The 12,801-nt window shown below is 47.8% G+C and overlaps 1 long non-coding RNA gene across 1 annotated transcript in view; it reads right to left on the bottom strand.

Moving 5' to 3' along the window:
* Positions 1–359: 359 nt before the first annotated feature.
* The window catches only part of LOC146197958 (uncharacterized), a 22,780-nt gene continuing 10,338 nt past the window's right edge, over positions 360–12,801 (bottom strand). Inside the window, exon 3 of the long non-coding RNA XR_014704706.1 lies at positions 360–1,009. This is a non-coding gene — a long non-coding RNA (uncharacterized LOC146197958). The remainder of the gene's footprint in view (positions 1,010–12,801) is intronic.

The following is a 12,801-nucleotide window of genomic DNA, read 5'->3' as shown; positions in this document are numbered from 1 at the left end:
TATATACCCACTGCAGGGCGAAGGCCTCTCCCGTTTTCCTGCAATCAACCCGGTCCTGTGCTAGCTGCATCCACTTGACACCTGCGAAATTCTTTATCTCTTCCACCCACCTAATTTTCTTCAACCCCCTGCTGCACGTTCCTTCCCTTGGAATCCAATTGGCTACTCTCGCTTGATGTAATATGATATATTATTTCTTGGCTAAAGTGCGGCACCTGGTTTACCTCGAAGGCTACTGCATTTTGCGATGCATGCGTGCGCATGTGTGTAAATGTATCCCTTATCTTTCCTTGCGTATGTAAACATGTCTTATAGTTGAGGAACCAGTAAGCAGTGAACCAGTGACACTTTTTCAGGGTTGAAATAACGGTTAAAAATTTAATACAACCATTCTAAGCTTTGCGAGCAATTGGTGGCAAACTTAAAAGCGAAAAGGTAAAATTTATGACCACTATACCTAACTTGCACAATTACTCGAGCCCATATATTGTTTATCGCCCATTTCTTGAGATTTCACGCAGTTTCTTGCATTAAAAACATCCGTTGATTTCCCTCTAGCAGGAACGCATCAGTAAAGATGGACAGCTACTTTCTCGAACAGATCGACAGAACTATATGTAGACCACAAACGAACTGTTTGCTTGTCAACGTGACTGTATACAGCGCCGCACGCACCATAACAATATCGTACCATGCGCGTAAATTTTTATCGCAAATTTACTACATCTCATTAAGTAACTAACCGAATAATCAGTTACAGTCGGAAAGGAAAATTTCCAAGAATCAGCAGCAGCCTTCTCCTCTTCTAATATGGGCTGCAACCAGGCTTTACCGAAGTAAACAGGGCCTCGTGGAAAGACATCATTAGAGGGTTTCAGACGCTGCGATGTCCACATCGCCTCAAGAACAATCCAGCCGTGCAGATATCCGTCTGTGAGCACCTGGATGCGCCGCTTGGAATTCTCAGGTGCCAGGAATTCATGCTGGGCTCTTGAAACCGGATGTTTCACTGCGGGATGGAAAGGTAAGTGGCCCGTCAAAGGTGCTGCAGGCACACTGTCTGCCGTCTATTGGTCCAGCAACATGAATAGCTAGCGGGCATTTCCCAGCTTTCAAGTTCCTGGCTGCATATAGCGACTTCCCGCTCAGAGCGTGGGATGACAAAAAAAAAAAAAAAAAAGAAAAAAGTCATCTGATTGCATCACCATCAGCTTTACTGTATATACACCCACTGCAGTGCAAATTCTTCACCCATATCTCTCCATTTTAATCAGCGTGTGCTGTTCCGACTGCGCCCAGCTTCTACTTAAAGCTTTAGTGTTTATTGAAGCTTCAACACTTCTCTATTAATACGCAGCGATCCTATGACATCGCGGTCGGTACGTTAAAAAATGAAGCACTGGGCTACATCGTATTTCTCTCACCGGTGTACTTGTCCGGTGGTGAAAACAGATATATAGTTATGCTGCCATCTAACGCTTTTTTGATGTGACCGCTCATTGCACGTGCAGACTCAAAAAGAGTTCGTGCATTTCGTTACAGTTTACAGTTTTATTTTCCGGTAATTTTAGGATGTGTACATGGGTATTATGGTTACTTATATGTGACGGCTACACTTGTGCCCGAAGGAAACTATTCCCCGACCATTCAACACTACTGCCTTGCTGAGCCAAAGAAACCCCGATACGTACAAGCTGAAAGTGGCTGCTGCCCACACCGACGACATCATGTGTTCATTTTATTTTGTAGACAATACTGCAAACATCACGTTGGATGATTCTGTAGGGAAATATGTGCTGTTTCTGAGAAGATACGAACGATAGTGTTTCTGATGTGCAAGAAACACGGCAGGATGAGAAGTATATGTACACAGACTGGAAGCGCTTATAGTATCTTATGTCTTCTAGTATAGAACCAGCTTGCATTCGCATACTTTAGCAGCAAATAAAGCACATGAGAATTGGTAACTGTCATCATCATCACAAAAAAAAAAAGGCTCATCAAACGATCGCAGGTGCAGAGAAAAGCACACTGTGCTGTATACACTATACGTGACCCGGCAACGTGCTGTTTGTTCTACGCAAACATGTTCGTTTAATGCAAGAGCTGTGAAAGGCGATTCTGTAACCCTCCCGTCTCCCACACACGCTACTATGAGGCTACTACAAGGTGAACCGTTCATTAATGCAGTGTGGCCCGCAGCAGCCCAGTCCGCGTGATGAACTGAAGAAGAAGCCGACCGATGTGCCTCGACGTCTCTTGAATACTACGCATCGGCGATAACCGCTCCAAAACGACTTGAGTATACCTAATGTCGCATACTATGCTCGTCAACGCTCCCCGCAGTGCAACCAGATGCTTCACCGCAGGGCACATCCGCCTCGCAGAGCAGCAGCGCCGGCGCGACGCGCCGAACGTCTCCGTCTGCATCGGCGTCAGTGGTGAGCGTGCGGTGAGCGACGACACAACGGACGACAGCGCACCACTGGTGGGCCAAGGCCGTGGCGGTGGCTAGAGGACGCGTATCATTAGGCTTTCTGGAAGGTGGCCGCCCATGGATCAATGGACGGCGTGGTGACAAATTGACGCAATTAGAAGGCGACTGCCTTCTTCCAAGCTTGATCTACATTCACTCCCCCGCTGTTCGTCGTCACCGCGCGACGCGTAAGGAACGACGTCTGCACGTGCTCAGGAGGTGGCGGCAGCTGCTCCTGGCGTTTTTTTGTCCCGGCTTCCTGGTGCGAGGTGCTCGCGCTCTCCTTCTTAAGGAAGAGGAGGCGTCCCCCGCCACGGCCCATTTCCTACCGCAGGTGTCCCGGCGGAGTTCGACGTTAGTTCTTTTGAGCGACAGCGCCACAGTAGTCGCAGAACATTCGTTAAAAATGCAATGTGATCTGCAGATAACGCTTTGGACTTTGAGAGAGTGACAAGCGAGAGAGGACGGCGAGCACACGCACTAATGCCACATATTTCGTGTGTGTCAAAACAGCACTGCGTGCGGAACTTATCATAAATTGATTGAGAACCAGCGCTGACTCCATGTAGATATGATACCTGTTAATGCACGAAAAGTGGTGCCTGCAGTCATGTGTACACAGAATCAATGCGTTCCTGGCTTAGCCGCATGGGTATGCAGAGATAATATATTAAAACATAAGGCCCGTAGCATTTAGGAAAGGTGAGCGCGTGATAGATGTGAATACGCAAGAAAAATTGCACCTATGATGCTTTGGAGATTAGGGTTAAGGTTTAGAACAATGGTCGTAAAAGCTATGGCTATCGTGTTCGGGCCTGGGGACAAAGATGCCGGTGGATCGAGCCCTTGTGGGGGCGAGATTTTTTTTTTTTCGTTTTTGTTTTTAATCTCAATGCTATTTTTTGAGCTCGGGACCGCTTTTGTCTGCGTGAGATAGCGAAAGAGAGAGAGAGAGAGAGAGAGTGTGTGTGTGTGTGTGTGTGTGTGTGTGTGTGTGTGTGTGTGTGTGTGTGTGTGTGTGTGTGTGTGTGTGTGTGTGTGTGTGTGTGTGTGTGTGTGTGTGTGTGTGTGTGTGTGTGTGTGTGTGTGTGTGTGTGTGTGTGTGTGTGTGTGTGTGTGTGTGTGTGTGTGTGTGTGTGTGTGTGTGTGTGTGTGTGTGTGTGTGTGTGTGTGTGTGTGTGTGTGTGTGTGTGTGTGTGTGTGTGTGTGTGTGTGTGTGTGTGTGTGTGTGTGTGTGTGTGTGTGTGTGTGTGTGTGTGTGTGTGTGTGTGTGTGTGTGTGTGTGTGTGTGTGTGTGTGTGTGTGTGTGTGTGTGTGTGTGTGTGTGTGTGTGTGTGTGTGTGTGTGTGTGTGTGTGTGTGTGTGTGTGTGTGTGTGTGTGTGTGTGTGTGTGTGTGTGTGTGTGTGTGTGTGTGTGTGTGTGTGTGTGTGTGTGTGTGTGTGTGTGTGTGTGTGTGTGTGTGTGTGTGTGTGTGTGTGTGTGTGTGTGTGTGTGTGTGTGTGTGTGTGTGTGTGTGTGTGTGTGTGTGTGTGTGTGTGTGTGTGTGTGTGTGTGTGTGTGTGTGTGTGTGTGTGTGTGTGTGTGTGTGTGTGTGTGTGTGTGTGTGTGTGTGTGTGTGTGTGTGTGTGTGTGTGTGTGTGTGTGTGTGTGTGTTCAATACTGTATTAAACTGAATAAAGTAAGCAACCTGAACAAAAAGTGCACCATGAGTTAAATTTTTCAAATCTGGGCCAGAGGTGTCCAGATGTTCGCTTATATATAGCTCCCCGAAGAAAGCCTTAATTATTCACCCGCTCGTCCGGCGACACGTTGCCGTTCGGGAAGTATAGATTTCCTTTTCTACCAAGGCGTTTATTAAAGATAAAGGACCGCGTCCAGACCTCCGACGCGAGCACGAAGTCTGGAACTCTGGTGGGACGAAAACGTCGTTCAGGCCGCTTTATTATTATTATTATTATTTTTTTTCATTTCCAAGGTGGTTACCAATCAGTGCCATAAAACTGAGGAGCTCACGGCAAGACGAAGAGCGGAATGGCTTCGGCGCATCAATCGCATAGGCATGGATCGCTAGGAGTCGTACGGGTCGATGTCGCCGCACAGCCGAACCTTTTCAAAATATCGGCCTTTCTCTGCGGTATACGCATATCTCATACGTATCCACTGAGCGCATGTTTACGCCGAGAGCAAAACAGTCGCACCGCATATGACAGAAGCGCTAGCTTGCGAGGGCCTCGTCCGCTACAAAGACTGTTTTAGCCTGCTACAAAGGTTATTGCCACGGCTCGCAGCCCAATAGCCGCCAGCGCCCCGTGCGGATGACGTCAAGTGAAACTTCCTTATACGATCATCTGCCCATCATTCGCCCATCGCACAGCAAATGTGCAAAACCACTTTCGGACCAAGTGCAACAAGTATGAGCCACATAATTCTCTTCACATGTTACACAAAACCACACGGTTTGGACTGCGGTAATAACTAATCAGTTCATTAACTAGTAACCATGTTTGGGTGGGTTGTGAAGGACATCCGGCGAGTTATAAAATGACGACCGAGAAAATTAACTGCGGTAATGTCTAAAGTGATCTTCTCTCATCCTTTAAGCTCGTATAAAGAGGTCCCTACGCCAGTGTTTCTGTGGAACCCAGACGAGGCTTCGCGTGTGCGTTGGGCTACATATGCGGGCAGTACATAAATTGACACTTAATCATGAAGCCAAAGACGAAAATGTTACGTATGTACTAACGAAACAGACCCTATATTTCCCGCAAACACCGTTACTATTCAGGATACTATGCCTCCTCTTACATTTTCTACAGAAAGAATTTTGTCATTAATAGAAAACATTAAACTTTCATCATCAGCTGGTATTGACAACATAACTGCCAAAATACTAATCGACATCAAAGATATATATTTATCCCTGTTGTCCTGTTGTTCACTCAGTCTCTCAACATAGGTCAACTGCCCGGAGAATGGAAACATGGGAAGGACGTTCCAGTCTACAAATCAGGTGACAAGAACTCACCACTAAATTACCGTCCAATATATTTGACTAGAATTACCTGCAAAATCATGGAACATATCATCTGTACCCACATCATGACATTTCTTGATTTGAGCAACTTGAATCGAACAACAGTCACACGCGCGCGCTTGCCCACGCTACCCGAGTCGTTTTGGGACGTTAAACCCTACAAAACCGAACCAAACCACGCACAAAACACACGCACATTATAGGGTCGTTTAGTGTCGCGTAACCTAGTCTGCGTTTCGCCCACAGGGGTTATTTATCAGTTCGGACTAATTGCTTAACTATTAATCATTGGCAAGAACAGCGTCAATTCAGAAGCTGCAGCATGTCTTGAAAAACGACAGGCTGTAATGTTCGTATCGAGTACTTTTTAAACAGAGTAACTTTTACAGACCTGAAAAGATAAGTCTCAAAATAATAATAAAAAATCTCGCATGTGATAGCGGTGGTACTCCTTCGTCCCGTGTGCTGTGCGCCCATGTGCTGTGCGATGTCAGTGCACGTTGAAGAACCCCAGGTGGTCGAAATTTCCGGACTCCTCCACTACGGCATCTCTCATATAGCCTGAGTCGCTTTGGGACGTTAAGACAAACGAAACCAAACTAGACCTTCGTCCCTAAGATTGGTCTCAGAGAAGAAACCTGTGTTTCTTGCATGGAGCGCTATCCCCGATGGAGCTTTGTGTAGGCACATGGCTAGAGATATGCGCCAGCAGCTGAGAAATAATTGCAACTTTAGCTAATTAGCCGTTATTGATTACCTTTCGAGAACAAAAAATAGGAAGGCTATGCGACTCTTAACAGCGCTCGGCGGATTGCATCGGACAAAGGCACTCCGTCTTTTTAAAGCTTTCAGCTGCGACACCGATTACGCGGTAAAGATAGCCATGTCTTGCTCGTACACAACATAAATGGCTGCGCATGTAGGATCGTAGCCTATGTACCTATATGTTACCCAGGCGGAAGCGCTTGGAAGAAGAGAAAGAACTATGACAAGAAAGAAGTGGCCTCAAAGAGAGAGAGAGAGAGAGAAAACTTTTAATGAGCATGTAATCAGTAAATATTCGCAGGAGCTGGGTGGTCGGTGCCCCTAGTCCAGGGCTCCGCTGGCAGCAGCTGACTTGCGGACTAGCTGGATAATCCAGGCTTGCTGGTCCAGGTTGTCGCTGGTCAGGGCCGCCTCCCACGCGTGTGTCGGGCATGGCACTATTAACGTTGGGTCAGGTTTGTCCTGGCATTCCCAAGAACACATGGACTTCGATGGGAAAACGATGGGAATGCATTCCTGTTAAGATGGGCCCGCGGCGATTGCACGTGTAATAAAAAATTCTCAATTCACGGTTTATTCAGACATCATTCCAAGTAACCTCAAGCTCTCACCGAAAGAATCTCACAACTAATGCTCGGAATGGCGACCATTTACAGCGGCACGTCCATCGCCAGCCGTTCGTTCAACGGAACTCGCTTCCGAACGGAACGGAGGATCCCGGCTGTGCAGCTACGCGAGATAAGGAGAATCCTCGTTCGTTGCGGAGACGTCCGCGCATCGGATCCGGTCCCACAGGAGCCTCCTCCCGCGCACGTGGGAGGCGGCGGAGGTCCCGCGGCGCGGGTCCCAGTCAGCGGGTAGTCGTCAGCGGGATACTGCCGACCAAAGGCGAGGGATACGAGATGCCTAATTAAGTGCGCAACTCACATGGAACTGTGTATACACACGCGGGAAGCACGGCTGCGTAAGGAAATAAAACGGGCATGAACGCCCGCAATGCTCGTTGCCGATCTCGTCAACTAAGGCAACTGGACTGAAGTTCAGAAAATAATGAAGAAATGAATGCACTCGCGTGCGAAGCAAAGGACGTGCTGCTGAGACCACGCGCGCGCCGCAGGAGAACGCATCTGCGCTCAAGACAGGTGGCAAGTGTTTTTTCCCAATTTTCGCGGCGGATTTTACTATAACGACTTTCCATATATGATAGTTCTTGTCTGGAGGCCTAGTGCTCACTATCATTAGCTTGATCTTCGACAAAGAGGAATCTATAGGTATTTAGAACAATGTTCGGTTTACGAGCACCTTGTATATGTTGCCGGATTCGCATTTTGCGCGCCTCACGTTCAGCACACGGTATATGAAGGACAATTAAGACACTGCATCCGCTTCTTCAGCCATCTATAATTGTGAGAACCGAAGCCAGAACCACCCAATACGATTGCATACCTTTCTCTTTTCATCGAACTTTCGTTATTTCGTGTTTTCAATAACCACGTAATTTACAGCTCGCATGCCATGCACGCTTGCGGCAGTGTATGTATAGACTTCTATTCGGACAAAAATTGCAGGTCGAGTAAACTGTATTCTTTTTTCTGCCCGCAAGATCAGGTATAGCCTATTTTCACCTAATTCAAAACGAGCACAATGACACATTCTAGTGGAAATTAAGAAGAAGAAATGGACATGGGCAGGACATGTAGTGCGAAGAGAGGATAACCGATGGTCGCTGAGGGTAACAAACTGGATTCCAAGGGAAGGAAAGCGTAGCAGGGGGCGGCAGAAAGTTAGGTGGGCGGATGAGATTAAGAAGTTCGCAGGGGTCAAGTGGATGCAGCTAGCACAGAACCGGGTTAAGTGGAGAGATATGGGAGAGGCCTTCGCCCTGCAGTGGGTATAATCAGGCTGATGATGATGATGATGATGATGATGATGATGACAATGACACAGCAGTACGTGCTTTGCCTTATGAAACTTGTAATATCAAGTATATCTTCCTATATATATTGAGGCGGGATGTACTGAGCGATGAAAGCGCTTGGGAGACGAGCAAATACGCTTTGAAATCAAAGGCATATGTTAAAAGCATGCCAGATATGCTCCGCAATATCTGGACACAACAAGCTAATCCATTCATGCTACCATACTTTTAACTTAGACAGCATAAACACGAGCTTCGGAAAGCGGGCTGTTATCTTTTTGTACCTTGGAAAAGCAGTGTGTCGACAGTTATCCGATGTCGGACGTTTGTCACTCCGCGAGGTTCGCTGTGCGCGTTGAACAAATATCAAGGTACGTGCGATGACCTAGGCTGAGCGCGCTGGAATCGCAATAGGGACACACACACACACACACACACACACACACACACACACACACACACACACACACACACACACACACACACACACACACACACACACACACACACACACACACACACACACACACACACACACACACAACACACACACACACACACACACACACACACACACACACACACACACACACACACACACACACACACACACACACACACACACACACACACACACACACACACACACACACACACACACACACGCACACACACACACACACACACACACACACACACACACACACACACACACACACACACACACGCACACACGCACACACACACGCACACGCACACGCACACGCACACGCACACACACGCACGCACGCACACACACACACACACACACACACGCACGCACGCACGCACGCACGCACACGCACACACGCACACACGCACACACGCACGCACACACGCACGCACACGCACACGCACACGCACACGCACACACGCACGCGCACGCGCACGCGCGCACGCGCACGCGCACGCGCACGCGCACGCGCACGCACACGCACACGCACACGCACACGCACACGCACACACACACGCACACACACACACACACACACGGTGTTAACGTACAGTGTAGAAGACAGTGTTAACTTGCGGAAAAAACCTCTGTCAAAGTCAGAGTGTAAACCGACAGGGTGAACTTTGCTACCACATTACACACGCATGCATTGAGCTTAGTATTTGTTGTAGAGCATTTCAGGCAGTACTAATCTGTTGAGAGCAATATTTTATTTGTGACGCAATACGATCCCACTGCAGAACTAAAATACCTATTTTAATGATAGCGATTGGTAACACAAGACAACAATGACAAAACCTCTTTTGTGTCCGGGCCAGCTATAGTGAGGTGCCAACGTTTTCCCCTCTGGCTGTCATCATGGCAGGGCGTACCATTTTCATAGATATGTCAGTTGGTCGGGAGTCAGCTCACTGTCCGTTATGTGCACCCAAAGTTGACCTTCTACTTCTACGCGAAAACTCACTCAAACGCGAGCGCGACGGCGGCACGCGTCGCGCGAAGCCTTCGCGTGAACAGAAAAGCATGCTCGTCGCTCGGATCTGCCGAAATAAAAAATTTCGCTCGTTCGCCCGGAAGTAAGCGTATAGCCTTTATCAAAAGTTTAAAGCCCAGGGGTTCTACTTCTGAGCGATACTATGTGGCTGGCATAGCATTTACAGGTTTCCATATATTTGCTGCAAGCAAGAAGATGTTTAGTCCTACCCTCTCTAATGGCTAGGAATTCCGCGATTATTGCAGAAGTCATATTATACGGCTTAAAAGCAAACCCTCTGGGTTGTAAACGTTTGATAAAGGCTGTACATCACTGCCACTCATTTCGCACGCTTTCTTTATTTTCCTATGTTGCATTGTGATTGTGCACTGCCGCGTACGCTTTGCGCGAACAATCGTGAATAGCCAAGGATTCAAAGAACGTCTAATCGCTACCGAAAAAAAAAAAAACAAGGGGTCGCGTGACTTCTCGTACTTTGCAAGTTAACACACATTCGATACGGTTTGTTGAAAATACATTTTACTTTGCCATCTTGTCGCAAAACTTCAATTCTTGCAACCGTTACGACAGTTGTTGCATTTGGGAATAGTTATGCAGTGTACCAAGTCACTATGCCAGCCACACAACCTACACAGAGCGTCGTCGCTGCTTCGCTCGGTTCGGGCTGTCGCGTGCATGTATGCGACGGAGCGAACCATGATCGCTTTCGCCGGGCCGCCTTGCCACGTCGCTCACTTTATCGCTTACATTTAGCTCAGTCTTGGGGCATAACGCTATCGCGGTATACCTTAAAGGTGGAGCTTAACCCTTTGTTGCATGATGAAAGACGTGTGGAAAGTCTGATTTTTAGGTTCTTCTGTCTTTTTGCATCCAGAAAACACCAAGAAAAAAATGTTGCTCCTTTCAAAGTGTTTATCGCATAGGATATAGAATGTCCACTACAGTGGACATCATGCACCCAAGCTCCGAGGGCGGAAGTTCATAGTAGTGTTTTTTTATTCATCAGTCAATGTTTCCTGTCGCTCATCTCACATCATTGAGCAGTATATATGCTTATAGACAGCGAAAACCTCACATACAACATGCACATCGTTGCAAACAGTGCTTTATTTCACACGTGTCCTTAGTTTCACTGCGGCAGAAGCTGCTTGTAGGTCCACAGAAAAATCAGCTTCATCAGCTGTGGCAATTGATTCGTCTAGTATCAGATCTGTCCCCATCTATAGCTTGAAATAACAAAGTTGGATGGTGCACTCTGCTGTGAGATGGTGGTAAAGAGCCGTTGATAACCGCCAAGTCTAAGAAAAGAATGTCACATTTCGTCGACTTCGGTATCAGATAACGATTTTTTTCTTTGCAGCCCGCTGCTGTATATTGAGAACCGAGTCGGGTAGTAGTGCATAACACAAAAGAAAAAGAAAATCAGAAACCATGGATGCGATGCTATAAGTGACAGAGCACGGAAGATGCTTACATGGCTCCGTATTCTGAGGTTGCGTCGTTATCGAAAGTGTTGCTATCCCCCCCCCCCCCCCCCACGAGTCATCTGAATGGTTGAAACGCCGGAACAGGATGTTGACACTACTTCCGGTTCCGTGTGGCAACATCCAGTTCTGGCGTTTCAACCAAATGGATGACTCGAGGTAACGGAGACAACTATACTTTCGATAACGACGCAAACTCGGAATACGGGCCACGTTTGTACGGCCCCTTTCCCTGTACGGCCCCTGTCTCCACTGTAGTGGACATTTTGCAAAAGTTGTTATGAAACATTATCTCCGATATACTCAGCCACAGTATTTATAGCACTTGTCTCTGAGTGCCTCTTGTGTCGCTTTTATACAATTATGTGCTTCAAATGAAGATAGTGAGAGACCGGAAAGCGTGGCGTGACATGGTCCATAGGGTCACAAAGAGTCGGACACGACTGAACGACTGACCTGAACTGATGCTTCAAATTATAAGGCGAGTTATAAGAAAATTATTGGAGATTGACGTCACTTATCCTTTCGAGCAAGATGCACTCATTATTAGAACTAAGTTTTCAAAAATCGGTGATATCGCGGCGCCATTTAAAGCGGTAGAAACACAGCTTTTTTATCCACTGTTGTTACCAGTATGTACATGGGTATCTGTAATGCGCTGAACTTTCTCCAAACTTTCTCCAAAAATCGTAGAAATTTGTCCACTGTAGTGGACAGCATGCAACAAATGATTAATCATCACGCAATTTCTCTGTGTGTCTCCTGGGCTTCTCAGCAGCCCGAAACTGTCGTTCTAACATCGTTTTGTGATACGTACCGAGGCTCCTTGCTTTGTTTTTTTTTTCTGCACCACAAAGACTGTTAAACTTATGTGACACATTCATATGACAGGATGAACTCTGCTACCGCATTACACACGCCTGCATTTCTCTTATGTTTGTTGTGGTCCTTTTCAGAAAGCGAGAGTCATTGTGTGTTTTTTTTTTTTTTTTTTTCTGTCCTGGAGAAAGGAAGAGCAATTATCTCGGTCTGACTGATGAGCATCCCGCGCAGTTTGCACCGTGTCCTTCAAGAAGCAACCTCCGTTGGCTCGGGAGAGATTCAGAGTCTAATATGACGACCTCACACACTCACAAAAAGCAAAGAAGGCGAGTATTCGTCAGCGGAGGGCCCTGCGGGGCATACGAGACATTGCATGGTTTCTAAGAATACTCGGGTGCCCCTTCCCCTGGCCGTAGTGGTGGCATTCGACCGCGAATCTACGGGCCACATCGATGGCGGCGGCGTGACGGCGGCGATTAGTATCAGTCTGTCGGATTTCCTTTCCGTTACGTATATATACGCGTACAACGCTCGTTATCCATCCCAGCGGTGCGGCTCGCGCGCGCTCTGGGGAACGGGGCATAGCGAGTAGGCGTCGGAGCGGTCACTCCGGCCACTGCAGGTCCCACGGGAACTATGCGCGGGGCAGCCCGTCGTCGCCCCCCCTCGCCACCGATAGCACCACAGCCACCTCCGCAGGCCTGGCGGCGTGGCAGCCGTCTCGTGCCGGGCCGGAGGTTCGATGTGAATGAAATCCGTCGCATGGCCGCTCTGTGAGAACCGCACATGCGTCTTCGCAATGGGTGGCAGGGAA

This window comes from Amblyomma maculatum, chromosome 2 (genome assembly GCF_055883805.1).
Source record: "Amblyomma maculatum isolate TAMU_Amacu chromosome 2, ASM5588380v1, whole genome shotgun sequence".
In the NCBI taxonomy this organism is placed as follows: Eukaryota; Metazoa; Arthropoda; class Arachnida; order Ixodida; family Ixodidae; genus Amblyomma; species Amblyomma maculatum.
Note: the sequence above shows the minus strand (reverse complement) of the source record. Positions and strands in the feature narration are given on the sequence as shown.